Here is a 25,852-nt window from a genome sequence, read left to right on the forward strand (position 1 = left end):
GCCCCTGGGGAAACCATAACTGGGTTTGTGACCTCTCTCCGCCAAGCTGCCCGGTTCTGCAACTTCTCAGAGCTGGAGAACATGCTTCGTGACCGCCTCGTCGGTGGCCTGAAGGATGAGAAGCTGCAACGACGCCTCTACGCTAAGAAGGACCTAACGTTCCAGGTCGCTCTGGAGGAGGCCCTGGCAACGGAAGCTGCCGAGAGGTCAACGCAAGAGGCACGGCCGAGCCAGCTGTCCCAACCGAGGGTCCACCACGAAGACCTCACAGACGACTCAGGATCCAACAGGGAGGAGGTGCACCGAGTACAGCAGCGCACTCAAGCAGCCCACATACCACAGCTGCCTCGACGAGAAGCAGGGAACTGCGCAAGCTGTGGAGACAGTCACGAGAGGAGGACCTGCCGTTTCCGCAACGCAGAGTGCAGGCAGTGCAGAAAATTGGGACACATCGCCCGGGTGTGTCGAGCTCGGCCCACCCGACGCCAGGCATCAGATGACCAATCCAAGAGCCCCAGGTCCCGGGGCCCAACACACCAAGGCAACGCGACGGAGCTCACGGACTTCCAGGTATACCAGTTGCCCCACCCCAACGTAGAGAAAATTTATGTAGAGGTACAGATAGAGGGGGCCCCATGCCGCATGGAGCTTGACACGGGTTCAACTCTATCCATAATCTCGGCAAGGACCTTAAGGAAACTGTGTCCTACTGGGGGTCCCAAACTCAGGCCGGCCCCATTCACCCTCCGGGACTTCCAGAAACGTAAGGTCCCCACAATGGGGGTGGGGACCTTCAGGGTGCAATACCGAGGGCGGACGCGGCAACTGGACTTGCTTGTGGTCAAGGGCCCCTACATTAGCTTACTGGGATTGGCATGGTTTGGACCACTGGGGCTAGCCGTCACCGGGGTGAACCACACTACCTTACAAGTGGACGTGGACGCCATATGCAAGGAATTTCCGGGGGTTTTTGATGGGAAATTGGGACAGTATACGGGCCCCCCCATTGCTCTACAGCTTGACCCCGCAGTACGACCAGTCAGGCTCAAGGCCCGCCGGGTCCCGTTCACCCTGAAACCCCGTATAGACGAGGAATTGGACCGACTCGTGGAGCAAGGAGTGCTGGAGCCGGTGCCTAATGCCCCCTGGGAAACCCCAATCGTCACACCCGTCAAGCCGAATGGTTCGGTCCGCATCTGCGCAGACTACAAATGTACCATAAACAAGGCCCTCACGGCCCATGCATACCCAGTGCCAGTGGTCAGCCATGTCCTTGCCACCCTGGCTGGGTCGAAAATTTTTGGCAAGCTGGACTTGGCCCAAGCATATCAACAACTGCCAGTAGATGAGGCCACAGCAGAGGCACAGACGATTGTGACGCACAGAGGAGCGTTCAGGGTAAGGCGGCTGCAATTCGGTGTCAGCGTGGCACCAGGCATATTCCAGAATCTAATGGACTCTCTCCTTAAAGGGATTCCTGGCGTCACCCCCTTCTTCGATGATGTGTTGATTGCTGGGCCCACACCAGAGGAGTTTGAGGACCGCCTCCGCACCGTTCTGCACCGTTTCCAGACGGCGGGTCTCAAGGTGAAGCGGGAAAAATGTCTACTAGGAGTGCCTCAGGTGGACTTTCTGGGATTTATGGTGGACGCAGAAGGGGTCCACCCGACTGGGGACAAGGTACGGGCCATTTGTGATGCCCCAGCGCCCAAGAACAAGACTGAACTTCAGGCCTTCTTGGGACTATTGAACTTCTACCATTCCTTCCTTCCCCACAAGGCGGCGGTAGCGGAGCCCCTACACAGACTCCTGGACAAGCGGGCCCCTTGGGTGTGGGGCCAGCGCCAGGAGGCCGCATTCCAGGCAGTCAAGGACTTGCTTGTCTCAAACTCGGTCTTGGCACACTTCGATGAGAGGCTGCCGGTGGTGCTAGCATGCGACGCCTCACCCTATGGCATTGGCGCTGTCCTGGGACACCAACTCCCGGATGGAAGAGAGGTACCGGTGGCATACTTTTCCCAGACACTCAACGCAACCGAGCGGAACTACTCGCAAATCGACAAGGAGGGTCTGGCAATCGTGAAGGGAGTAAAAAAATTCCATGATTTCTTGTACGGGCGGCCCTTCACCGTGGTGACTGACCACAAGCCCTTGCTTGGCTTGTTTGCCCCCGAAAAGCAGACCCCCCAAGTGCTGTCTCCTCGTGTCCTCAGGTGGTCAATTTTCCTTGCCAGCTACCAGTATGCACTGATTCACCGCCCTGGGAAGGCGATGGGCCATGCGGACGCCCTCAGCAGGCTACCACTACCGGAAACAGGCCCCGACCCAGCACCTGCACAAGAGGTTATGAGCCTGGAGCTGCTTCCCGACCGCCCCATTCAGGCACAAGAAGTTGCACACCATTCCAAGAAAGATAGGGTCATCTCCCGGGTCCTGGACTGGGTGTGGAGGGGATGGCCCAGCAGCAGCCCCGGGCCAGAATTCGCCGGCTACACAACCCGCAAACACGAACTGTCGGCCCACAAGGGGTGCCTGTTATGGGGAAGCAGGGTCGTTGTTCCCCAGCCCCTCCGCAAAAGGGTCCTCACAGCACTACACGAGACACACCCAGGGGTAGTAAGAATGAAGGCCCTTGCCAGGAGTTATGTGTGGTGGCCAGGGATCGACGGAGAGATAGAGGCCTGGGTCAAACACTGCCAGGCCTGCCAAGAATCCCGCCCAGATCCCCCAAGGGCCCCAGTCCAGTCCTGGGAGTCCGCCCGAGCACCATGGTCACGCCTGCATGTGGACTTCGCTGGCCCCTTTCAGGGGAAAACATTCTTCATAGTGGTGGACTCCTACACCAAATGGCTGGAAGTCGCATTGGTACCGTCCACTTCTACGTCCGCAGCCATCCGGGTACTACGCAGGCTGTTTGCAACCCACGGGCTCCCTGACACTCTCGTCTCTGACAACGGGACTTCATTTACGTCAGGAGAATTCCAAACCTTCACAGCGCAGAACGCCATCCGCCACATCCGTTCGGCGCCATTCCACCCTGCCACCAATGGCCAAGCAGAACGCATGGTGCGGACCACCAAGGACACCCTTCGCCGCATGACGCAAGGGGATTGGGAGTACCGCCTTGCCACATTCCTCCTAGCACAACACAGCACCCCCAGCTCAACGACTGGCCGGAGCCCCGCTGAACTACTAATGGGTCGGCGCCTTGCAATCAGATTGGACCGCCTTCACCCCGATAGAGCTCAGGATGAGGTAGTGGTGGGGGAAGGCAGGAACCCCCGGACCTTCGTGGCCCAGGACCCAGTGTACGCAAAGAATTTTGGGGCAGGCCCAGCATGGGTACCCGCCACAGTCACCAGGGTCACTGGTCCCGTGTCGTACGAGGTGCTAACGGATGGGGGGCAATGCTGGCGCCGCCACTGCGACCAGATACGGCGACGATTCCCGGGAGAAAACCAGGAGGAGGAAAGGTCAGAGGAGTCCCAAGGGAACAGAAGGGCAGTGAGGCCCATAGAGCAGGAGGGGCCAGCAGGAGAGGCAGAATCAGTAAATACAGAGAGGACCCACGAGGCCGAAAGGACACCGGAACCAGAACCACGACTGAGCGAGCTGGTTGCACCAGACCAAACAGGCCCATCACAGCCAGCATCCTTGGAACATGAGCCAGAACCTGAACCCCGGACCAGGGAACACCCCAGGCCGCAACGCACACGTAGGCCACCGGCGTACCTCGAGGACTATGAATGCGACCTCCCGGGCAGGACTGGAACTTAGAGGGGAGGGGTGTTATGTACTGAGTTGAATAGGAGCCAAACTGCAGCAGTCTGGTTGGTCCTAGAACAATAGGATCCAAAAGGCAGCAGTCTGATTGGTCCTAGAACAATAGGATTCAGAATGCAGCAGTCTGATTGGTCCTAGAACAATGCAGCAATATGATTGGTTGGCAGGAACCACCCAATCATGCTCCAGATAGAAGTGAATCCACAACCTGATTGGCTTACAGTAGAATTCCGGAATTAGCCAATCATGTGCAGCCCATTGTGTAAATAATGTATATAAAGCAGATACCTTGAGGGGACTTGCATTCATTCCTCCTCACCACTATGAGCTGAATAAAGAGCATGAAATCACTTTGCGACTCTGAGTATATTTCATTCCTCCTCATCCCTTCTGGGCCCGCTGCCAGCTTTATGTTCTGGAATGTCTGAAATGCGAGCTGCCCACCAGCACCGCTAGGTTATGTCCCTCCTCTCTGCTGCTTGACATTCCTGTTGCAGTCCAATTTGTAAGCAGATCCTGACCAATTCGTAGAAGGAGGCTGGCTCTGGCATTCTGGCTAGCTGGTCCTGCACTTCCCCACTCAATCCTTCATGAAAAATGGCTTCCACTGGCTCTGAGTCCATTTTCCACTGGAGTTTGTGGACCAGCATTGCAAACTCTGTCCAGAAAGCACTCAGACCTGTTCCCTTGTTTCAAATGCAGCAGCTGCTGTGAAGTAACTTTTGTGTGCAATGAACTCAGGAAAACCACGTCCATCATCTCCGTAAATTGCTGGACATTTGACAGGGTGGCGTGATTGGTCGTCATCAGTGGTATGACTCAATCTTTTGCAGCTCCTTCTAAATGTGCAATGATAAATGCTACTCTTTCCTCATCCGATTTAATGTCATTCTTCTGGAGTCCCAGCACATACAGTATCTCAGTTCTAAAGTTCGAGTATTGCTGGCTACTCCCTGCAAATTTACTGAGGTGCATAGCGACCGCCCTACTTGCCTTGCTCGCTTTCTCCACCTCCAGTAGCTTGTGTTGTTCCTCTAGTCTTCCGTCCAGCTCGCTGACCTGTGCCTACAGTATGAGGTTCTGCTGCCAAACCACTTCCACCACCAGCCTTCTGGCTCCCTGTTCCGGGCTCCTCCAACCACTCCCTGCAGCTGCTCAGCCCCTGCTTGCTGGGTGCCCTCGGCTGTATCTGGCTTCTGCATGGCTCACCTCCGCTCTGCCATTGCAAAGAGGAAGAGAGACTCTCCAAATGCTGTAAAGGTGATGTTCCCTCTTCACAGTAAAGCTCCAGCACACGCCGTGATATTTACATTCTTTATTACATATCTACAAGGAACAGCTGCAGTTCAAAATCACGCCTCCGAACCTGTCGAGTCAGATTCGGGGAGTGGGTTCCTTCAATTTCAACGCCAACAAAGTAGGCGTGAAAACCTCGCAAGACATCTTTGATCTTTGTTTCATTTCCCTCCTTGCCTGTGCTGGTGTGAAAGCCCCCCCCCCTTTTCTGAGGCTGAACTTCCTCCTACCGGCTCCGGTGGGTTGTAGGGCTCTTCACCAACCCTGACCCCCTGCTCCTCCTGACTACGCCCCTCCCCCTGTTCTGCTTCATGCATCAGTTCCCTGTCTTCCTCTTCTGCCAGTTCCTGCTCAGAACCCTCCACTGCTACTGATGAAACCACACGTTCTGGCTCTTCCCTTACACAGGTGGACTGGCTCTCCCCAACATAAAGTTATATTATATAGCAAATCAGTTAAGATATATCATAGAACAAGGAGAGTTAGAATGGTTAGACAGTGGTACACAGGAAATGAGGTAGAAGTTAATGAATATATTTTTTTATCAAACCAAATAAGCAACGGTGGCAGAATATTGAAAATCCCTTATTAAGAAATATCATTGAGATATGGGCAAAATATAAAGGAAAATTTATACCAGCAAATTCCCCACTAACTTCCAGAAGACTTCCCAGTAAACTTTAAAAAGGAAATTGAAAAAAGCAAAAGAGAAGAAAATACTTAAAATACAGGATTGGGTGGAGAAAATGAGAAGGAAAGAACAAATAAGAGAAACTAACAGGAAGTAAAATAACTTTGTTTAACTGTATACAACTGGAGCAATGGACAAAGAAGTGGTTAAGGGAAAACAAGAACTGCAAAGAATATACAAAATTTGAAAAAATGATGATAAAAAGTGGAGATAAAGAAGAAAATACAGTTATAAAAGGGGAAACCAGTGAAAATTTTAAAATATTAGTAGAAATGGAGGGTCAAGAAGATCAGTTAAAAGGGGTGTGGGAAAAGGAGACAACCGAGCAGATAGATAGTCAAAGCTGGGGGAAAATATGGGAGAAAAACATGTTGAAAATGTACAAGATTAAAATAAAATTATTATAAATTAGTTTGGAGGTGGTATTTAACACCAGTTAGATGAAATCAAATAAACAAGGGATATTCAGCGTTATGTTGGAGGGGATGCCAAGAAACGGGATTATGTTCACGTGTAGTGGGAGTGTAAATATGTACATTTTTTTTGGCAAAGGGTGTTTAAGGAGATAGTATAAATCACGGGGTTAAAGCTGACCAAAAGTCCAGAGGTAGCACTATTATCAATTTATGAGGGGGTGGAAGGTTCACAGGCTATGAAGGACTTGCTCACAAATTTATTGAGAGCCGCACAAATTATTATAGCTAGGAAGTGGAAGGGGCAAGCAGAAAATAAAATGGAAGAATGGTACAAAGGGGTTTGGGATATAGCTATTAATGATAAATTAACATGTGCCATTAAGGTAAGACGGGGAATATGTAGGAGAAATGATTTTGAATAGATATGGAGGGTGTTGTTAGAATATGTATTGTTAAAACGGAAAGGGGGTAAACCAGCGCAAGAGGTGTCAAAATTTTGGGAGGTTGGATAGTTATAATGGAATGGTCTCGATGGTGGGGTGCACATTTTTATGATTATTTATGTATGATCAATTATTAATTTTATAAAATTGAATAAAAGAAGAAACGAAAAGAAAAGAAAAAAAGAATGGAAAACAAGGAGGGGAGAATGTCGGGATTCAGGCCTCATCACGGGACTGAAACTGCCTTGGTCGCAGTGGTCGATGGACTCCGGTGGGCTAGGGACAAAGGTGAGAGCTGTTGCTTAGTTCTGCTGGATCTCTCAGCGGCTTTTGACACCATCGACCATAACATCCTTCTGGACCGTCTAGAGGGGCTGGGAGCTGGGGGCACTCTTATACAGTGGTTCCGCTCCTTCCTCCTGGGCTGTGTTCAGAAAGTGGTGGTGGGGGATGAGTGTTCAGACCCCTGGGCTCTCACTTGTGGGGTGCCTCAGGGTTCTGTCCTCTCCCCCATGGTTTTAAACATCTACATGCAGCCGCTGGGAGAGATCATCAGGGGGTTTGGGCTGGGTGTTCATCAGTATGCAGATGATACCCAGCTCTACCTCTGTATCAAGCCCCATGCGACACGGGGCTCCCTCTATCTGTACCTCGATGTAATTTTTTTTCACATTAGAATGAGGCAACCTGACAGTCTGTGATCTCCGTCGAGTTGCCTTGGTGTGTCAGACCACGAGGCCTGGGACTCTTGGGTCGGCCATCTGGTTCGAGGCATCAGGCGGGGGCGGGCACAGCACACCCGAGCGATGTGTCCCACTTTTCTGCATTGTCGGCATTCTGCATTGCGGAAACGGCAAGTCCTCCGCTCGTGGCTCTCCCCGCAGCTTGCACAGTTCCCCTCTTCCGGACGAGGCTTTTGTGGGCGTGTGGCTTGTGTGCGCTGCTGCACTCGGTGCACGTCCTCCCGGTCGAATTCTGAGTTGTCGGTGAGGTCCTCGTGGTGGACCCTCGGTTGCGACAACACGTTTGACTGGAATCCTTGCACTGACCTCTCGGTGGCTTCAGATGCTAGAGCCTCCTCTAGGGCAACCTGGAATGTCAGGTCGTTCTTGGCGTAGAGGCTTTGCTGCAGCTTCTCGTCCCTCAGGCCGCCCACGAGGCGGTTGCGGAGCATGTTCTCCAGCTCTAAGAAGTTGCAGAGTGTCGTGAATTCCTCGCGGCGCTTTCAGCGAAACGCTCAGAGTCCCAGGTTTTTTTCAGTGCAGTCTTTTTAATGTGAGCTATATACAAGTATTTACAAAAACAGTCCATACAGATTACCTGCTCCTTAAGGCAAACGAATACTCTCCACCACAGCACCACCACACCACAGCACAACCACCACAACCACCATTACTGTTGAACAGGCTTTCCTTTTAAAACAGGTGATAGCCAATCACATTCCTGCTGAGTCACTCTGACCCAGCACTTCACAGAGTATTGCATCAGCCTGTTAAAGCCTGCAGACTTACTCATCATCCTGTGAATCTCAGCACTCCTCCTTAAGTCAAAGGCTTGAGACCTAATAATTCTCTTAAGTCTCGAAATTTAGGAGCATCCAAACATTTTGTATACAAATCCGCCACATTACATTTTGTGTTACAGTGCTGTACCTTTAACAGATTTCTTTCCAAAGCATTTTTCACATTTCCGTATCTTATAGCAATATGTTTACTCTTGCTCTTAAAGTTCTGTTGGTTAGCAAGCTGTTGTGCAGCCATGTTGTCGCTTAGCACAGTGATTGGCATTTCAGAAGGTATTCCAAGCTCTTTTGTTAGACAAGCAAACCACTCTATTTGTGACACACATTCGCTTATGGCTGAGTACTCTGCTTCATAAGTACTTGTGGCAACAAATGTTTGTTTCTGGGATTTCCACTGAACCAGGGCATTTCCAATATATATGGCATAGCCAGTGGTAGACTTTCCATTTTCTCTGTCCCCCCAGCTGGCATCAGCGTATGCATACACTTGCTGATCATATCCTGTATCCAGCACCAGTTTGTAATCTTTTGTGCCTTTCAGATACCTTAGGATTCTTTTAAGTGCTACCCAATCTCTCTGAGCCGGGTCTGCACTTCTTTGGCTTAACATGTGCACTGCCAATGTTATGTCGGGTCTTGTCCAACAACTTAAATATAACAGAGAATCCAACAGAGAATGAAACGCTGTTGCATTCTCACATTTTTGCCCTTCTGGTTCATTTTTGTACTGGGTAGTTATGGGAGTGTCAACCTCATTTGCCCTCTCCATTCCATACGTCTTCAGTAACTTTTTGATTTTTTCCTTCTGACTCATTTCTCTGAACCTCTACTCCTAAGTAATTCTGAATCTCTCTCAAATACTTCAGTTTGTATTTGTTACCTAGGCTGTTTATAAACCAAGACACTTGCTTTTGTTCAGTTGTTATTAGACAGATATCGTCAACATACAAAAGTAAAGCCCTATACGGCCTAGGACCCTTGTACCTACGGGACCGCCTCTCCTGGTATGCCCCACAGAGAAACTTACGGTCTTCAAATAAAAACATCTTGAAGGTCCCAGGCCACAGAGAAGTTAGGCTGGCCTCAACTAGAGCCAGGGCTTTTTCGGCTGTTGCTCCGACCTGGTGGAACACTCTGTCACAAGAGACTAGGGCCCTGCGGGACTTGACATCTTTCCGCAGGGCCTGCAAGACAGAGCTGTTCCGCCAGGCCTTTGGCCAGGGCACAGCCTGACTCCCTCCCTCGGCAATCTTCGCGGAGCTCTGGCCCAATGGTGGCCAGTGGCTTGAATTTAATTAATTTTATAATGAATGATTTTAGAGTGTTGTTTGTGTTGTACTGTTTTATTGCTGTTAGCCGACCTGAGCCTGGCTTCGGCTGGGGAGGGCGGGATATAAATAAAAATTATTATTATTATTATTATTATTATTATTTATTAAACAAACACTTCCTTGCACCATTGCTGAATATAAACAGGAATCAGCCAGGCTTTGTTTGAATCCCATCTTTTTCAAAGTTGTGTCTATGCATTCATAGGTGATAGCCAATCACATTCCCGCTGAGTCACTCTGACCCAGCACTTCACAGAGTATTGCATCAGCCTGTTAAAGCCTGCAGACTTACTCATCATCCTGCAAATCTCAACACAGAGCTGGGCAGCCTGGTGGAGGAAGGTCACATACTCGGCTATGGTTTTTTCTGGGGCCTGCTGCTTTGTGTAGAAGGCGTTGTGACACGCTACCACTGAGGGCTGTGGCGAGAAGTGCCCCTTCAGCCGTTCCATTATCGTGTCATAGGGAATGGTTGCAATATTTGCGGGAGCAAGGAGGGCTCGGGCGATCTCGAACGTTTCTTCTCCACAGACGCTGAAGAAGGTCGCCCTCTTCTTGGCTGTGTCGGTGATGTCCTTTGCCTCCAGGAGGAACTGGAAGCGGGTGGCGTATCCTTCCCAGTCTCCTGAAGCCGGATTGAACAGCATGAAGCTGTTGTCTGTCACAATTCTGGGTCCTTGGGTCCTGAAACTGTAGCCTGGATGTGCGGTGCAATGCTGTGTTACCAGTGGCGGCTGTGTGCGGTGTGTGGCAGACACCTCAGCAGGATCCCACCCTCGACGCCAGTGAAATATACTGGGAGTCCTGTAATAATAATAATAATAATAATAATAATAATAATAATAATAATAATTTACTTATACCCCGCTCATCTCTCTGAGTTTCCCCAGCCATTCTGGGTGGCTCCTAATCGAGTGTTAAAAACACTACAGCATTAAATATTAAAAACTTCCCTAAACAGGGCTGCCTTCAGATGTCTTTTAAAAATAAGTTAGCTGCTTATTTCCTTGACATCTGATGGGAAGGCGTTCCACAGGGTGGGCGCCACTACCAAGAAGGCCCTGTGTCTGGTTCTCTGTAACCTCACTTGCGTGGCGAGTTCCTGCCTCCCCCCAGTGGAAATAAAGACACATGACACAGTTATTTAAGGTTAATGGGCTAAATATGGCCACAACTTTATTGGTTACAGGTGATGAGCGGTATTGGCTTAGGCATTGGTCCTAACCGACTATCCGGCTTCAGCCTGTTCGCTTGAAGTCCGGGAAGGGTTAACCACTAGTAGGGGGAGTCCTGCTGATGCACATCAACTAGGAACTCCCGCAGGGTCACTGCTCAGGGGCGTGCCTTAGGCCCTCACTTCCATAGGCTTCGGACAGGGCCACGCCTGTGGAGTTTGGAGTTTACAGGGTTAAAACTCCTTGGTGTCCTGTATCTGGGGAGGGAGGGGCCTGACGCAGGGCCATACGTCAGACGCTTTGTCCGTCTTTGTCTGTGAGAGTTGGTTTCACTTTAGACTGAGAGACGCTGCAGAGAGACTGTGTGTGCTTTTTAGCACCGGAGAAATGCCGGAGGTTTCTGATGGATTTATGGCTTGTAAATAAACGTTTTTAGAGATAGCAACGAACTGTCTCTGGACTGATTTATCCCTCTATCTCACACGGACGGCAGGACCTCTGCGACTCTGTATTTTCTGCCGAGGTCAGCCCCAGCAGAGCTACGCAGGGGAGCGCTGACTGGACGGCAGGATTAATCAGCAAAGGTTATGGCTCTTCCGTGTTTCCTGCCAAGTGTGAGGAGGGAGACAAAGAAGGCTGCCAGCTTTGAGCTGCTTTGAGCTCCTGCCAGAAAGGCAGTGGGAGACGCTGGTGGAGAGCGAAGCCAAGAGAAGGCTGCTGCTTCAAGGACCGGCTAGCTGGCAATGTGTGAGTACGCTTAAGCCCTGGGGGGAGGAAGATGGCTGCTCAGCCACAGCAAGCCCATGAGAGCTACAATATCCCCTTTGAATGCCTCAATGGGGCAAATTGGGAAGACTGGAATAAGCGCACGTACTACTGGCTGGAAGGGAAGCAGCTATGGGAATGTACGCAGGCCGATCCAGTTCTTGCCCAGCCCGGCGCTGCAGCTGCAGAGGTGGAGAGGGCTGCAGGGGCGGTGAAGAAAGACAAAAAGGCTATGTCTCATGTGGTGATGGCGATCGAAGCGTCGCAACTCCCTCATATTGATGGCTTACGTACTTGTCATCAAATTTGGTCCGCTTTGACTAGAATACATCAAAGGACCACAGCTGGGGCAAAGATCCATGTGATACGCTCTCTGTTTGAGAAGAGGCTGTCCCTAGGGGAACCAATACGGGATCACATTGTTCAGATCACATTGCTCATTGCCTCTTCATCCTGGAGAAGAGTAACTAGTGGGGTGCCACAGGGTTCTGTCTTGGGCCCGGTCTTAGTCAACATCTTTATCAACGACTTGGATGATGGACTCAAGGGCATCCTGATCAAATTTGCAGATGACACCAAACTGGGAGGGGTGGCTAACACCCCAGAGGACAGGATCACACTTCAAAATGACCTTGACAGATTAGAGAACTGGGCCAAAACAAACAAGATGAATTTTAACAGGGAGAAATGTAAAGTATTGCACTTGGGCAAAAAAAATGAGAGGCACAAATACAAGATGGGTGACACCTGGCTTGAGAGCAGTACATGTGAAAACGATCTAGGAGTCTTGGTTGACCACAGACTTGACATGAGCCAACAGTGTGACGCGGCAGCTAAAAAAGCCAATGCAATTCTGGGCTGCATCAATAGGAGTATAGCATCTAGATCAAGGGAAGTAATAGTGCCACTGTATTCTGCTCTGGTCAGACCTCACCTGGAGTACTGTGTCCAGTTCTGTGCACCACAGTTCAAGAAGGACACTGACAAACTGGAACGTGTCCAGAGGAGGGCAACCAAAATGGCCTGGAAACGATGCCTTATGAGGAACGGCTAAGGGAGCTGGGCATGTTTAGCCCGGAGAAGAGGAGGTTAAGGGGTGATATGATAGCCATGTTCAAATGTATAAAAGGATGTCACATAGAGGAGGGAGAAAGGTTGTTTTCTGCTGCTCCAGAGAAGCGGACACGGAGCAATGGATCCAAACTACAAGAAAGAAGATTCCACCTAAACATTAGGAAGAACTTCCTTGACAGTAAGAGCTGTTCGACAGTGGAATTTGCTGCCAAGGAGTGTGGTGGAGTCTCCTTCTTTGGAGGTCTTTAAGCAGAGGCTTGACAACCATATGTCAGGAGTGCTCTGATGGTGTTTCCTGCTTGGCAGGGGGTTGGACTCGATGGCCCTTGTGGTCTCTTCCAACTCTATGATTCTATGATTCTAGATGCTGACTATTTTCAGCAAGCTGCGTCAGCTCAATGTACCCTTCCCAGACGAACTTAAGGCTTATACGCTTTTAAGCTCTTTGGACAGGAGTTATGAGAACTTGGTTCTAACAATGGAGACGATGCCGCCGAACGATTTAACGATGGAATATATTAGCGGGCGTTTGATTAACGAAGAATCGAAGCGGCAGAGGGCTGGGAAGGAGGGCACAGGCTGCACCCCAAGAAGGAGTGGGGGGGCAGCAGCCAGGAGCAGCGAAGACTGTGTAAAAGCTTTCGCCTTCAAAAGATGCTATCGGTGTGGTAGCAATACACATCTGGTCCGCAATTGTCCGCTAGAGGCCCAGGAAGGCAAGGACACTGGCCGTAAAGGAATGTCAACAAAGCAGATAAGCGGAGGTTCCAGGGCTGGTTTCCAGCAGAGACGTGGGAAAGGAGCAGGCCAGGAGAAAAACAAGGACAAGTCATTTTATCATCTCACAGCTGCGATGGTGTCTCTGGGAAACAGCGAAGGCCCCCGCCAGGGGGAGGGCGTTGCCATGGCAGCCTTGGAAGACAGCCAGAGAGCCACGTTGACTCTTGTTGTCGATACTGGAGTGACTCACAGCCTAGTGCCATCTAGTGGGCTCCTGAGAAATTGCAAGAAAGTTAAAACTGGTCGTTTTGTCTCGATGGCTGATGGCTCGCAGAGACAGTTAACTGAGACTGGTTTTTTATACTGTCCCTTTATAGATCATGAGGTGCAAGCTTTTGTGGTGCCCGAGCTTGCCCATTCTCTTTTAAGTGTATCAGCTCTTATTGCTGACGGTTTTGATGTGGTGTTTACTAACAATATGTGTTATTTCTACAGGAATGGGAAGAAGCTCCACAGTGTTGAGGGGAAGGACAGGCTCTTTCTGGTGCAGATGCCTGTTGCTAATGTTGCTGTTGCTGAATCCCCTGAAGAAGCAAAAGTGCAGTGTGCAAAAGTACCACCACACCATGATTGTTTACATTTATGGATCAGGCTTTTTGGGCATGCAGGGTGGTCATATATTAAGAAAGCCACTGAGAACACAACTGGGTGTGGGTTCAAGGCGTGTGCTAAATACTTAGATTGTCAAGCTTGTAAACAATCAAAAGTCACAACATGCACATATCCCAGGTCAGAAAGGAGGACCAGCAAACCCTTTGAGCTGGTTCATGCAGATTTATGTGGCCCAATGCCAGTAGCTTCTTTAAGTGGATCGAAGCATGTTTTGGTTCTGATTGATGATTTTTCAAGACACACCTGGCTGTTTACAATTAAACACAAGGGGGAGGCGGCTGCACTGATCAGGGATTGGATCACAGCGGTAGAGCTGCGTTTCTCCACCAGGGTGGTTTCCTTTCAATCTGATCGGGGGCGGGGGGGGGAGTTCACAGGTTCTGTGCTACAATCTTTCTTCAGGCAGAAAGGTATCAGTCATCAATTGACTGCCCCCTACAGTCCCCAACAGAATGGGATTGCAGAGAGAAAACACCACACGCTCCAGGAAGCAGCGAATGCTATGCTTGCAGACTCAGGTCTGCCACAGCGTTTTGGGGCCGAGGGTTATAAGACTGCTTGTTTTATACAGAACAGGGTGTTCAATTCAAGTGTGGGAGACACGCCCTATTTTCTGCTGCATGGTAAGAAGCCCAAAGTGGATTTCTTACGTGTGTTTGGCTGTGAGGCTTGGGTCCTCATTCCAAAGGCCACTCGCAGAAAGGGTGAACCAAGGTCCAGAAAAATGATCTTTGTAGGCTATGAGCCGGGTTCAAAGGCGTGGCGTTTCGCATACCCTACTGGCAACCAGTCTAAGCTGCTTATTAGCGGCAGCGCTGAGTTTTGCGAGCAGAGTGGGTGGAAACGTCTTCACGGGAACCCGGATGTTCTTTTAGACTCAGATGAGGAAGAGGAGGACGACGAAACTGAACCTGTTGCTGAGGTGCACAGTCCGCAGCCACAGAGTCCAGAACCAGGGTCTCCAAGGGAGAGGTTCCGAACCTCTCCAAAGGGAAGTCCCAAGACCCCTCCACAGGTCTCTGTCAAGTCTGAGCCAAGGAGTGAGCCATCCTCGCCTGCAGACCCAGTTGTGAGGCCTAAAAGGCGCAGCAGGTCAGAGGGGGAGGTTTTTGACACAGGGGATGGTGTGGCTGACCCTAGTGAATCAGGTGCAGTTCCAGAGTTCACGCTGAGAAGGTCAGCAAGGTCAACCAAGGGCAAGCCACCGGAAAGGTATGAAGCCACTAGCGTGTGGGTAGGTGTGGCTAGATGTGAACCTGAGTCCTTTGAGGATGTTCAGAAGTTGCCTCAGGAAGAAGCTAGCAAATGGCATGAGGCGATGCAGAAGGAAATGAACTCAATGGAGTCTCTTGGTGTGTTCTCACTCACACAGTTGCCGGCTGTCAAGCAGGCTGTGAGTTGCAGATGGGTTTATCGCCTTAAACCCACAGAAGCTGGAGAACCACAATATAAAGCTAGATTAGTGGCCCGAGGATTCACTCAGAGGAGGGGAGTCCACTTCACGGAGGTCTATTCACCAACCTCGAGGGCCAAAACTCTGAGGATGCTTTTAGCTTTTGCTGCACAGAGAGGTTGGAAGGTGAACCATTTTCATGTGGATGTTGCCTACCTGAACTCAGACCTCCAGGAGGATTTGTACATGCTTCCTCCTCCAGGGTTTGAAGTCAGTGGGCCAGGCATCGTGTGGCGGTTGCACAAATCCATCTATGGATTACGTCAATCTGCCAGAAACTGGAACATGTGTTTGAATGAAGCCTTAGAAAAGCTAGGTTTCAGGAGAAGTGTTGCTGACAGCTGTCTCTACCTTAAAGAATCAGGTGAGACACAGCAAGCTGCTCAGATTTTTGTTGATGATATTTTGTACATAGCACAGACAGGTAAACAAGTGGAGAAGTTTGCTAGGGAGCTTGGAAAGCGGTTCAAGCTCAAGCAGCTTGGAGATGTTAAGTCATATCTAGGCGTAGGGATAACTAGAACAAGAGATGCAAGCTTTTTTCTCAGACAGAAAGGGAAGATTGAGCAGTTGCTTGAGAAGTTCAGAATGTCTGAGTGTGCAGGTGTCAAAACTCCCATGGAAGCTGGTTACGTGAAAGAATGTCAGCAAGTAGAACGCGCTGTGTTCGAAAATGCTGAACTCTTTCAATCAGCTCTGGGTAGTCTACTGTATCTGTCACAGTGGAGCAGACCAGATATAGCGTTCACTATCAATCTGCTTAGTAGAGAGGCTTCAAGTCCAAGTGTACAGGCCTGGAATGGTATTATTTTTTTTTTTAAATACATATTTATTAAAGTTTTACAAAACAAAGAAATTCATCATTTCAAAATGTATCATTTCCATACATAAAGCTCAAGATAAACAACAATATGTGACAGAGAAAAGAAAAAAATGAAAGAAGAAAAATAGAAAAACAGAAAAAAGAAAAACACTCTTTCTTAAATTTATAAAGTTCCATGCCCCTCTGTCTTGACCTCCTCACATCCCCCTTTTTTGTGTTCCACTTTACTCCAATCAGATTCAGCAAATTCAAAACCTTGTTTCAACCATACTTAATGTTATATTCTAATTATTATGTCCCCATTTTCCATTATTTTAATCCATACCTCATCTTATAAAATATGACATAATATTGTTCTGTTCATAACCCCTTATCCTTTTTTTCCTAGATTCTTCTTTTCACACACCTTTGGCCAAAGTCACACAAACCCTGTTACTTTTACTTCCCACATCCTATTGACACTCAAAGATTTTACAGTATTTTTGTAGATAGTCCTTAAACCTTTTCCAGTCCTGTTCCATCGATTCTTCTCCCTGGTCACGGATTCTGCCAGTCATTTCAGCCATCTCCATGTAGTCTATCACTTGCGTCTGCCATTCCTCCACGGTGGGTAGATCCTGTGTCTTCCAATATTTAGCTAAAAGTATTCTTGCTGCTGTTGTTGCATACATAAAGAATGTTCTATCTTTCTTTGGCACCCATTGGCCAACTATGCCCAAGAGAAAGGCCTCTGGTTTCTTGGGGAAGGTACTTTTAAGTACTTTCTTAAGTTCATTATATATCATTTCCCAGTAAGCCTTAACTCTTGGGCAAGTCCACCAGAGGTGAAAGAATGTTCCCTCAGCTTCTTTACATTTCCAACATTTATTGTCAGGCAGGTGATAAATTTTAGCAAGCTTGACTGGGGTCATGTACCACCTGTAAATCATTTTCATAATGTTCTCCTTTAAGGCAATACATGCCGTAAATTTCATACCGGTGGTCCACAACTGCTCCCAATCAGCAAACATAATATTATGACCTAGATCCTGCACCCATTTGATCATTGCTGATTTGACCGTTTCATCCTGCGTGTTCCATTTCAACAGCAAGTTATACATCTTTGACAAAATCTTAGTTTTTGGTTCTAACAGTTCTGTTTCCAATTTCGATTTATCCACCTGGAAGCCAATTTTTCTATCCAAATTATAGGCCTCTCTTATTTGATAGTAATGAAGCCAATCTCGCACTTTGTCTTTTAATTTTTCAAAACTCTGCAGTTTCAATCTGTCACCTTCTTGTTCCAAAATTTCCCAATATTTTGGCCATTTAGCCTCCATATTGAGCTTTTTCTGAGCCTTAGCTTCCATAGGTGACAACCACCTTGGGGTTTTACTTTCCAGCAGGTCTTTATATCTTATCCAGACATTAAACAAAGATTTTCTGACAATATGGTTTTTGAATGCCTTATGAGCTTTAACCTTGTCATACCAAAGATATGCATGCCACCCAAAAACATTATTAAAACCTTCCAAATCCAAAATGTCTGTATTTTCAAGAAGCAGCCAGTCTTTCAGCCAGCAGAATGCTGCTGATTCATAGTACAATTTAAGGTCTGGCAGGGCAAATCCACCTCTTTCTTTTGCATCAGTTAAAATTTTAAACTTAATTCTAGGTTTCTTGCCCTGCCAGACAAATCTAGAGATGTCTCTCTGCCACTTCTTGAAACAATCCATCTTGTCCAAAATTTGCAAGGATTGAAATAAAAATAGCATTTTAGGCAATACATTCATTTTTATAGCTGCAATTCGACCCAACAAGGAAAGCTTCAAGTTAGACCAGATTTCTAAGTCTTTTTTAACTTCTGCCCAACATTTCTCATAGTTCTCTTTAAATAAGTTCAAATTTTTCGCCGTCATATTAATCCCTAGGTATTTCACTTTCTTAACCACCATTAAACCTGTTTCATTCTGAAACCTATCCTTTTCCATTGGAGTTAAATTCTTCTCTAATACTTTAGTTTTTACCCTGTTTAGTCTAAATCCCGCCACATGACCAAATTCTTTAATCAATTCCAAAGCTCTTTTCATACTGGATTCCGGCTCCTGTAAAGTTAGAACCAAATCATCTGCAAAGGCTTTCAATTTATATTGTTTGGCTCCGACCTGAATGCCTTTTACAAATCGGTCCCCTCTTATCATGTTTAGCAGCACCTCCAGGACCGAGATAAATAATAATGGAGAGATAGGGCAGCCCTGACGTGTTCCTTTTTCTATCCTAAAATCTTCAGTCACCACATTGTTTACAATCAATTTCGCTTTTTGTTCTGAATATATTGCTCCTATACCATTTTCGAACCCCTGACCCACTCCCATCCCTTTCAAATTTTTCTTCATAAAACTCCAAGAGATATTATCAAAGGCTTTCTCCGCATCAATAAAAACTAAAACAGCTTTCGTGTTGATATTCCTTTGCAACAACTCCAGAATGTCAATTATATTCCTTGTATTATCAGACAAGTGTCTGCCTGGGAGAAAGCCTGCCTGGTCCTTATGTATTACTTCCATTAATACTTTTTTAAGTCTGCTAGCTAAAATGTCTGCAAAGATTTTGTAATCCACATTCAAAAGGGAGATGGGACGGTAGTTCTTTAGTTGTGTCTTTTCAGCTTCTGTCTTGGGTATCAATGTGATGTATGCTTCTTTCCACGATTCAGGCGCCTTTTTCCCTTCCAAAATCTCATTACATACCTCCTTTAATGGTTGAATTAAGAGATCTTTCAAAGTTCTGTAGTATTTGGAGGTTAGTCCGTCCGGTCCTGGAGATTTGCCCAGTTGCATGTTCTGAATGGCACCTTCAATTTCTTGTTCTGTAATTTGCTGGTTCAATACTAATTTATTTTCTGAAGATATTTTTTGTAATCCATTGGTTCTTAAAAATTGGTCTATCTCAGTTTCTTTCTGCGGCCCTTGCGTATAAAGTTGTTTAAAATATCTCTGAAAGCACCTTCTAATCTCCTCGGGGTTCTGTATGTTTTTTCCATTGATCTCAAGATTTGTGATCGTATTTAACTTCTGTCTTTTTTTCAGTTGCCACGCCAATAATTTCCCACATTTATTAGCTGACTCAAAAGTCTTTTGTCTCATTTGTTTAATTTTCCACTCTATTTCTTCATTAATCAATTTCATATATTGCACCTGATATAACTTAATCTCTCTTAAAATCTCTTTTGAGTTTGGTTTAACTCTTAGCTTCTTCTCCCCTTGTTTTATTTTTTCCAAAATTTTCATTTTCTTCTCATTTTGAGATCTCTTTTTTATTGCATTCTGTTGAATCAAGAACCCTCTCATGACCGCTTTACTTGCGTCCCAAACCGTTCTTTTTTCAACCGTAGTTCTCATATTAATTTCAAAATAGTCTTTCAGAGTCTTTTGGGCCTTCCTTACGATATCTTGGTTTCTTAGTAAGGTGTCATTCATCCTCCATCTGAAGGAACCGATAGGTGTTAGTTTCATTTCCATCTTTACCGCATTATGGTCGGAGCAGGTTTTTGGGCAGATTTCCACCTTTTTTATTTTAGGTGCCAGGCCTCTAGTTGTCCAAATTTGGTCGATCCTTGTCCATGTCATTTTGGCTTCAGAAAAGAATGTTCCCTCTCTACCTAGGGGATTTTTAGTCCTCCAAATATCAATCAAATCCATATTGTCAGTCAGTTCAAAAAAGGTTTTTGGTAGTCTGCCCTCTTTCGTTATGGTCTGTCTTTGTGCTTTATCCATGTTCGTGGACACCACTCCATTCATGTCTCCCATCATGATAATATTGTTATAGTCAATAAAGTCCATCAACGTCTCATGCAATTTCTTGTAAAACTCTGATTTCCCCTCATTTGGTGCATAAATTCCTAAGATCAGAAATTTCTCTCCTTGTGTTTGGATTTCTATTGCCAAAATTCTTCCTTGTTCATCTTTAAAAAGAAGCTTTGGTGATAGGCTTTCTTTTGCATAAATTGCCACACCTCTCTTTTTAACCTTGTCTGATGAGATAAATTCTTGGCCTAATTTTTTATTAATTAACACTTTTCTGTGCAGCCTAATCACATGTGTTTCCTGCAAGCAAATTATGTCCAATTGTTCCTTTTTTAATAAATGAAAAACCTTCTTCCTCTTTTCCGGGGAGTTTAGACCGTTGGTATTCCAACTTAGTAGTTGCAGAGACATGTTGAGATGGTGTTATTTTCCTCCTGTTGCTCCCGGAAGTGGCGTGTCTTTAGGATCTTTCAATTCCCCAGGTGCAGGAATTAGACTTGATGATCCCGATCCTGGATCGCTTGGCTCTTCAATCCCTTTCTGAAGGTCTTCTCCGTAGTCGTTCAAAAATTTGTCTTTATCTTCCACCGATTTGATTTTAACTTTTTTCCCTCTGAAGGTAAAGGAAATCCCTTGGGGGAATTCCCATCTGAAGATAATCCTGTTGCTTCTCAGAAGTTGCACCAGATCACCGTAATTCACTCTGAGCTCCAACAAATGCTTAGGAATATCCTTATAGATTTCCAACCTTGATTCTTGGATCTCTAATGGCGTCTTGAAGTGCGCACTCAGAATTTTGTCTCTTTCCTCCCTCGTTCTGAGGGAGATTAGACAGTCTCTCGACTTAATCTTCCTCCCTCCCTTTCCCAGTCTGAATGCGCTCACAGTTTTAAAGTCCTTTTCTTCTTCCAAGGGCCAAGATTGTGTAAATTCCTTCGTGAGGTACTCAGTTAGATTTTCATTGTCAATTTCCGGTACAGATCTGATCCTTAAATTGTTTTCCTTATTTTTCAGTTCGATCATAGACAGCAGTGCCTGGTGTTCTCCTATCTGTTTGCGCATAGGTTTGATTTCTCCCTGAACTTCTTCAACTTTCTGCTTTGCCTCTTCAGCAATTTTACGGTTTGCGGTAGTGTCTTCCACCAACTTTCCAATAGTTTGTGCATTTAAGTTTACTTGTTGAGTCAAATTATTAATGCTTGCGGTGTTTTGGTCTATCTTATCTGACTGGTCAGAGACTTGTTTACTTAAACCTTCCAACTTTTCAAATATTTTATTTAACACTGAAGTAAAGTCCCCACCTGAGGCCATTCCTTCCGGCCTAGGTTGTTCTATATCTTCCACTTGTGCCACAGGGATTGTGGGGACAGAGGATCTGCGCAGCTGAGAAGTTAAAGTAGTTTGCAGTGTTTTGGCTTTGGCTGATCTTGTCCTTCCGCTCATAACCCTTCTTATCTATGCGTCAAGGTCGGTCTCACAGTCTGTCTTTCTCATGGAAATCCCCAAATCAACAGATGGAAAATTCCCCCAGTAGGTTGCCAAACCAAATTATTCCACTAGAGGGATACTGTAGTCAGGAAAGCTCAGAAATGTCGCAGTTCATAAAAGTTAAAAGTTCCCTCTAGACGTTAAACAATATCCAATTTATAAAAGACCTTCAGACTCCTCTTAAATTCCTTAAATTTCCACAGAGTTACTCTTTGGCAAAGATGAGTTGTCTCAGCAAAGTGCAAGATATAAAGTAACTGTTCCAAAGTAGCCTTCAAATTCCAAACCCTGGCAGCTCAGTAGCCAGGGATTCAATGTTCTACAGTCCCGAAGTTCAAAGGAATCGGCTGGAAAGAGCTGATTTTTCACCCCTCCTCCCCTCAATAAAATTGAGAGGGGGTCTTCAAAGCTTGATGTGAGAGTTTGCAACTTATTTATCCCAAAATCTGGGGCTTGGGTTTTTAAAGATTCTTTGCTTTGTTCTTGAAACAAAACCCGGGAGACGGACTTCCTGGTTGCGTCTCCCGCTTGTGTGCCAAATTCTTAAATTTATCTTCATAAATCAAATAAAGTCCCCCACTTACGGGTTGAAGTTTGTAGCCGAATAGTCCCAGGAAAAGGGTCAGCGCTCACCGGCAGCAGCTTAGCGGCATCACTCCGCAAAAAGAGCGATCGACTCACAACGCCGCGCCACCCCCGACACGATCCGGAGCTCCTTACGGGGTCCCTTCACGTAGCGGAGGAGCGCTACAGGCGCCCGCCGAGTCCCACGACCACAGGCTATCCCCACCTGTGGGTTTCTAGCAGGGGTCTCCGCTTTGCCGTAGCGGACGACCCGTTTCTGCGGAGCTTCCCCTTCACGAGTGGAAGGAGACCGCCATTACCGTTCGCGCCGCCCCCGGAAGTAGGCCTGGAATGGTATTAAACGGGTGCTGCGTTACCTGCAAGATACCAAAGACTTTTGCCTCAAGTTGTCAGCTGAGGGTGGTGTCAAGCTTACTGCCTGGGTGGATTCAGACTGGGCTAACCTTGAGGACCGCAAATCAGTGTCAGGCCTAGTGGTGAAGTTTGGGAACTCAGTAGTTGGGTGGAGGTCCCGGAAGCAAAGTCTCATAGCGCTTTCGTCTACTGAAGCTGAGTTCAGTGCGCTATCTGAGGTTTGCAGAGAACTGGAGTTCTATGCGTGTTTGGTCCAGGAACTCTGTGGAGAGCATTGTCTTCCCATCGTGGTGTACGAAGACAATCAACCGTGCCTCAAATTGGCCGAGACGGTGCAATTCAAGGCCAGGACCAAACATCTGGACATACGTTTTCAGAATGTGTGTCAGAGCGTTCATGAGGGGCTAGTTGCTCTGAAATACTGTCCCTCAACCAAGAACCTCACTGATGGTTTCACAAAACCGTTAACCTTCCAGAAGCACGAGGAGTTTTGTGAAGGTCTGTGTTTGGGGTGAGCATTGTTGCTTATGTCCCCCAGATGCAGGACAAGAGGGGGTGTGGAGTTTGGAGTTTACAGGGTTAAAACTCCTTGGTGTCCTGTATCTGGGGAGGGAGGGGCCTGACGCAGGGCCATATGTCAGACGCTTTGTCCGTCTTTGTCTGTGAGAGTTGGTTTCACTTTAGACTGAGAGACGCTGCAGAGAGACTGTGTGTGCTTTTTAGCACCGGAGAAATGCCGGAGGTTTCTGATGGATTTATGGCTTGTAAATAAACGTTTTTAGAGATAGCAACGAACTGTCTCTGGACTGATTTATCCCTCTATCTCACACGGACGGCAGGACCTCTGCGACTCTGTATTTTCTGCCGAGGTCAGCCCCAGCAGAGCTACGCAGGGGAGCGCTGACTGGACGGCAGGATTAATCAGCAAAACGCCCCCCGGAATCCTTTATCGGACTACCCTTCAATATGCGGGGGAGGTGATGGCGCTTCCTCTCCCCTTTCCATCTACATAACAATACCAATACCAATGCCTAACCGCCACTTGAGCAAAAGCTCGCCGACAATACCCTCAGACCTGCAACCTGCGACTCTGTATTTTCTGCCGAGGTCAGCCCCAGCAGAGCTACGCAGGGGAGCGCTGACTGGACGGCAGGATTAATCAGCAAAACGCCCCCCGGAATCCTTTATCGGACTACCCTTCAATATGCGGGGGAGGTGATGGCGCTTCCTCTCCCCCTTCCATCTACATAACAATACCAATACCAATGCCTAACCGCCACTCGAGCAAAAGCTCGCCGACAATACCCTCAGACATGCAACCAATCCCTAATCCCAGAAGATATGTCAGCCAACCAAACATCATTTCCCGCATCAGAAAGATGCACGCCATCCTCTCGGTAGAGGGTCACCTTGTTGAACTGGATATTGGGGTGGTCAATGACCCGACCCCACAGTGCTGCCACTCTACACGCCACTGAAGGTTCCAAAATCTTTCTGGTTTTGTTTATTGCAATAGGGCACTGATAGTCCCTCCAAACACGCCTCTCCAGCAGCGATGACCAAATTAGGGTTAAATTTGGAAATGAGGCAATCAAATCATCAAAGTCGCTGTAAATGTTCCACATCAAGTCCATGCCTTTCCGATAGGCCAAATCATTTTCTCCCAACTGAATGACCACCGCATTCGGCGGGCCTTCCAAAGCAGCTCTGGCTTTCACAGCTGGCATAAATTCCGCCCAGTGCATCCCCCTCGGTGAGATCCAGGAAACTTTAACTTTTGGTGGTAGATCCAGCCTGCACCCCAGGCCACAGTTGATGGCACAGTTTCTAGTCCAGTGGACAATGCTGTGGCCTATAATCCAAATGTGCGCAACAGCGTCTCCTGAAAAGAAAAGAAAGCAACAAACCCAGGTCAGGTATGAAACGATCAGTCATAAGGTCTTACGAATATATCCCTTAAATGCATCCGACTTCCATCGTCCTAAGTCCTTTATTCTTTCAGCTGAGAGTTCCAAATGCACTGCTGTAGTGGCAGCCCCAATATGAAAGGAGTGAACCACAAATTCAGCTGGGGGGAGACTGATGCCTTAAAAGGCAGGAGCCATCTGAGTGTATGAGGAATGGGCCAGCATTGTTTGGTCTCAAATACAAAAAGTGCCTAGTGTCTTTTACTGGGCATGGCCTCCTTTTATGTGTTGCTTGAAGCCGAATAAGGACCCCTTTCCCCTGTTGATCGGTTTTTGAATGTCAAACATGCAGGACTAAATCTGAACTAGATAAGGTCAGGTCCTTTAATAGAATTCCCCGTGCAGCAGAATCCGGCTGGCCCTCACAAACCACTTCGCCAATGCTCAAAGCGCCAAAGAAGGCGATGGAGTATGCTGCAGAAAATAAATGGGCCTCATACTTGGACCAACAGATACTTCTTAATTTTTTATGAATTTGGCATAGAATGTCATAAGTTATGGGCCTTCTACCATCGCTGCTGGGAGGCTGTAGCCTGCACCAACCCTCCAGTGCCTTTCACACTAAGAAGTCCGCACAAGGGAGACTTCTGGTTGGTCGCCCGGTAATGGCAGACAGGAGCTCTTTCGGCTGAAAGAGCCCCAGTGCTGTGAAGCAGGGGGAGACCGCAAGAGTGTCATGGTCCCCTGGAAAAACCTCAGATCGGGCATTCTGAGGACCTGGTGATCCGGTGGGTGCACTTTGGTGACTCCCCCACTCCCCGGTAAGCTCGCAAGAGCCCCGAGAGTGAGTGGGGTTGGAGATGCGGCACAGCGGAAATGACTGCTTCCTTCACTGCAAGAAGCTTCGAGTCTGGCGATCGTGAGCGGCCAATTCCTTCAAAATAAGGATTTTAAAATTTGGAACGGTAAGTAAAGAACAAAGTCTTAATTTGACCAAGATGGGGGGGGAGGGATTCAAAAACGGAGGTCGATCCCTTTTGTTGAAAGAAAGTGGAGTCGGTAAGCGAGGACCAAAGCCTCAAGCGTAAAAAGGCTCTTGAAAGTTTGCAAGTTAAACTTATGCCCTCCTTCTGCAGGGGGAAGGGGGGGATATTTCTTTTGTTAAAAACCCTGCGGGACTGTGATTCTAAGTAAAGAGGCTCCTTCATTCTGCTGCAGACCTCCTGGGAGGGAAAGGCTAGACTCCAATGTGACGTCACAATGGAAGAGGAAACATTTGATCTTTGTTTCCATTGACTCTGTTACTTTGTATCCTGTGGCTGTCTGGACACATTTTAAAGTAGCCAAAAGTGTCTTCTACCTCAAGGACTGTCTGTTAACTTTAAAAGGGATTTGAAAAATTTCTTTTTATTCTCAGCCTGCCTTTAATAACAAGGAACAGGGGGCTGCTGACTGCCTGGGCTGGCACCTGTGGGACTGGTGGTGGGAACCTGTTTTTCTCTCTCACTCCACTAAGCTGTGGGACTGACCTTGATATTCCTGAGCCATTATGTGTGCTGACAAACTAGA

The sequence above is a fragment of the Podarcis filfolensis genome (genome assembly GCF_964270895.1).
Source record: "Podarcis filfolensis genome assembly, chromosome: W".
NCBI classification, from domain to species: Eukaryota; Metazoa; Chordata; class Lepidosauria; order Squamata; family Lacertidae; genus Podarcis; species Podarcis filfolensis.